Source organism: Tupaia chinensis, unplaced genomic scaffold, assembly GCF_000334495.1.
Source record: "Tupaia chinensis unplaced genomic scaffold, TupChi_1.0 Scaffold139696_1, whole genome shotgun sequence".
Classification (NCBI taxonomy): domain Eukaryota; kingdom Metazoa; phylum Chordata; class Mammalia; order Scandentia; family Tupaiidae; genus Tupaia; species Tupaia belangeri.
The window spans coordinates 803,523-808,546 of NW_006199577.1; positions in this window are offsets into that span (position 1 = coordinate 803,523).

Sequence of the window (5,024 nt, forward strand, 5' to 3'; positions counted from 1 at the left end):
GCACAGCTGATATATACATTTCCATGAACACAAGTCCAACTTCAGGCATAAGCCTCAGTGAGTAGAATGAAAATCCTATAAAGTAGCACCTAGCTGGTGCTACATATCTTACTGCAGTCATCAAATAGGTATTTTTAATTCATTTTTTTAATTTCAAGAAAAACAGTTTTAGTTTATTTTTTTCAGAAACTTTTCTCTTTTTTTTAACTTAATTTACATTCATTCCTTAAGCATCATCACAGCATACAAAATGTGATTTCCCATCCAGAATATACTGCATAGTGACTTTATCATGCATGTTATTATAAAAAATTATCCACTTCTTGTATTTCTTTTTTACTCCTATTCCTGACCCTCTGTCCTTTCCCACCCTCTTTCTCACACTATCTCTGGTGTCTACAGTTGTCTTCCATGCCTTTCCTCCCCACACCATATTGATCACACAATTTCTTAAATAATCTAACTACTTTCAATAGCAAGTTCACTTGGTACTATTAAGAAAACCAGTTTTAACATAAATCAAAGAAATGCTAAGGAACTTTGCTTAAAACTTAAAGCCTGGAAACAGGTTAGTGTTCTGTTCAAATAGTATGTACATGAACCTATTGACAGCTCAAGACAGGACAAAAACTCTTAAAACCAGACAACAAAACCTAGAAGGAAAGCAGCAATATTTTAGTCAAAAGTCACAGAATGCTATTTCACCAGTTCAGACTCATGTCTGGAGACTCATGAGCTGGAGAGCTCACCTCCACCCACTAGTGACTTTTGGAATACTTGTTGTCCTTCGAGACTTTATATTTTACTGGATCATGCAATTTTTTCATTCCATCCTCCAGTTTAGCCTTAGGTACACCTGGTCCTGAGACTCTGGGAAGGAACCAAACACCTTAAGCTGGCTAAATACATCATTCTCTGATCAGAAGACAAGGCTCTCTCTGAAGAACACACCAGAGAAGTAGAGCACATCTTTCCTCCTACCACTACAGAATTAACTCAAAGAAATTAGGAAGGAACATATAATCCATCACATGACAGGAAGCCAACACAGAGGCACAAGAAATATGAGAAACTAAGAAACTATATCTCCCTCAAGGGAAAAGAAAAGTTCCTCATCATACACAGACAGTACAATAGACCTGGTGGAAATGTCAGATAAACACTTCAGAATATTTATAGTGACAAAACTAAGTGAGATGCAAAAAAAGACAACAAACTCCAGGAGATGAGAAAGCCCTCCCATGACTGGAAACAAGAAATAGACACCATAAAAAAGAATCAGATGGAACTATTAGAGATGAAGGCTCTAATACAGGAAATCAAAGCCTCCCTTGAAAGTATTAATAGAAGATTAGATCATGCAGAAGATTGACTCTCTGATCTTAAAGACCAAATCTCTGACCTAGAAAATAAATAACAACAACAACAAAAAAATGAGGATAACACATGGGAAACACTAGATACCATCAAATGGCCAAACATCTGAATAACTGGTATTCCAGGTAAAGACTCTACTAACTACATTGATAATCTATTCCATGAAATCCTGGAAGAAAACTTTTCAATCGGAGAGAAACTTTCAAATATCCAGACCCAAGAAATACAAAGGACTCCAAATAGAATCAACCTAAGAAGATCTTTTCCACAGCACCAAGCCAGATTGGCTAAAATCACAGATAAAGACAAGATTCTAAAAATGGCAAGAGAGAAACATCAAGTTACTTACAAATGTTATCCCATTAGGCTAACATCGGATCTTTCAATGGAAACAATGCAAACAAGAAAAGAATGGGAAGATCTATTCAAAGTATTAAAAGAAAACAATTTCAACCAAGAATACTATACCCAACAAGATTATCCTTCAAATGGGGAAAAAAATGATTAAAAAAAAATCACAGATAAACAAAATCTGAAAGAATGTATCAACACTAGACAAATTCTTCAAGAAGTACTGAAAGGGGATCAGCAGATGGTATAATGGTTATATCACTCTACTCTTACATAATCAACCGTGGTTTGAGTCCCAGACCTGGCAGCTTAAAACTCACACCAGTCATGTGTGTGTATGTGTCCAAAATCCCAAGAGGAGAGTGGAGGAGAAGGGACTGTGGTGTGGCCATCTTATCTCGGAGATTTCTCTCATTTTGTCTCTCTCTGTCTCTCAGGCAAGTGTGCCCTATACCAAAAATACTCTCTAAAAGAATAATAATAAGAAAATAAAAGAGGAGAAAATAAAAGAAAAAAAAAGAAAAGAGGAAAAAGAAGAAGAGGAACTGAAGGGAATGTTATACCAGGAAAACTAAAGAGTGACAGAAAGAAATAAGAACAAAAATCTACCAATAAAATGACTAACAAAATGGCAGGGACAAGTTCAAAATTAGTATTATTTTTTCAGTCTCCCATATGATTTTATTTTCTCCCCTCAACCACAGTATGATATCCAAATTTTGTCTTAACCAGTGGGTCTTTAAACACAGGCTTATCCATCCCACTGACAGGCAAGGCAAATTCTTCTTGAAATGATCCCACCACAGACCCTCTGGTCACCCAATCCAAGTCTCCCCATTCCCTGGCTTTACCTTCACTATATTGTGTGGTCACTTAATTGAGTCTCATTCCAGACTTTAACTTTCCCATGGCTTTCATAATTTTGCCATGTTCTTCACATAGAATGTATCTGACCTTTATTGCATTGCCACCACCTTTGCAATCCTGAGCCTTCTTGTCAGCATTATCACTCCCAGATGCTGTTCTCCATTATTCCCAGGTGCTGTTCTCCCTTTACTATAACCACTTTTTCCTTTGGGCAACATCCTCAAGCCTTGCTGACAAACATTCAACCACTCCAGTGACATACAAGTCCCTACAGAATTACTGATAATAATGTTGAGTGTTAATTAATTAAGTTCTTCAATCAAGAGACACATACTGGCTGAATGGATTTAAAAACAAAACAAAACAAGCAAACAAACAAAAAACAGAAACCCTCTAATCTGTTGCCTACAAGAAATGCACCACATGAAGGGCTATAGAAAGGTATTCTATGCAAACAGAAACCAAAAAAGGGCTAGAGTCATGATTATCATTTCAGACAAAATAGACTTTAACACAAAAACTGTAAGAAGAGACAAAGAAAGACAATTACATAGTACTAAAAAAGCTAATTCACCAAGAATACATAACGCTTTATAAATATCTATGCACCCAACTCGGGAGAACCCAAATATGTGAAGGAAAGATTGCTATATCTAAAAGCAGAGATTGGAGGAGGGATACAGAGACAGAGCATTGTCGGGACAGGGAGGTAGTGTTGTTTTATTTTGATCAACTGGACCAGGGAGAAATGTTAACATATTGAAATGTTCACCTTGTAAGCTAAATAATGTGATTGAAGGTTTAAAAAAAATGTAAATAAATAAATAGATAAAATTTAAAAAAATAAAATCAGAGATAAAAAGTACACACTAATTATTGGGGAATATCAACACCCCTCTATCTCTTTCAGACAGGTCATCTAGACAAAAAAATAGATGAAGAGATACAGGATCTAAACAAGATCATAAACGAAATGGACTTGACAGACATCTCTAAAATTGTCTATCTCACAACCACAACATATATCTTTTTCTTACCCTTACATGGAACCTTTTTGAAGATTGACCAAATAAGAGGACACAAAACAAGCCTTTACAGATTTAAAGGCATGGAAACTATATCCAGCATCTTCTCCAAACATGATGGATTTAAACTTGATATTAATTTCAGAGAGAAACTTTGAAAAAACACAGTCATCTGGAAACTAAACAACTTAATCTTGAGTGACTTCACAATCACTGGAGAAATTAAGACTAAAATCAAAAGATTCATTGAAACCAATGATAATGAGCACATGAGTTTCCATAACGTATGGGGCACAGCAAAAGCAGTCATAATAGGGAAGATTATTGCAATTAGTGTGCATAAAAAAGATGGAAATGTGGCAAATAGACAACCTAACAACAGGGAACTGGAAAACAACAACAATATGTTGCAATGGTGCCAGGAGAAAAGAAATAAATAAAGATTAGAACAGAAATAAATGAAATAGAGAATAAACAAACTATACAGAAAATAAATGAAACCAAAAGTTGGTTCTTTGAGAAGGTAAATGAAATTGACACACCATTAGCTAGACTAATTAAGAGGAAGAGAGAAAGGAAGCAGATAAATCAGATTCACAATGAAAAGGCAGTATTTCAACAAACATAACAGAAATACACAATATCATTAGAGAATACTGTGAGCAACTATATGCCAACAAATAAGATGGAAAAATTTATGGACACATATATTCTACCAAGATTGGATTAGAAAGATACAAAGCCTTAATAGACCCATAACAAGCAATGAGTTTGAATAAGTAATAAATAACCTCCCAACAAAGAAAACCCCAGATGTCAATGGCTTTACTTCTGAATTTTATAAAACTTTTAAAGAGCTACTCCCCATTCTACTCAAACTATTTCTAAATTTCCAAAAGGAAGAAACCCTTCCAAATTCATTTTATGAAGCCTCCATCACCCTCATCCAGAAAACAGACAAGGACATAACAAAAAAGGAAAGCTACAGACCAATATCTCTGATGAATATAGATGGCAAAAATTCTCAACAAGATACTTGCAAATCATATCCAAGGACACATAAAAAATATTATACACCATGACCAGGTAGGCTTTATTCCAGGAATGCAAGGGTAGATAAACATATGTGAAACCTTAAACATAATACATATTAACAGAAAGAAGGATAAAAACCATATGATCATATCAATTGATACAGAAAAAGCATTTGATAAAATACATCACTTTATGGTTAAAACTGTCAGGAAAATCAACAATAGATGGGTCATTTCTCAACACAATAAAAGCCATCTATGAAAAACCCATAGCTAACATTATACTGAATGGGGAAAAGCTGAAAGCTTTACCACTAAAAACAAACAAGACAAGGCCATTTTCTCCATTTCTTTTCAATATAGTACTGGA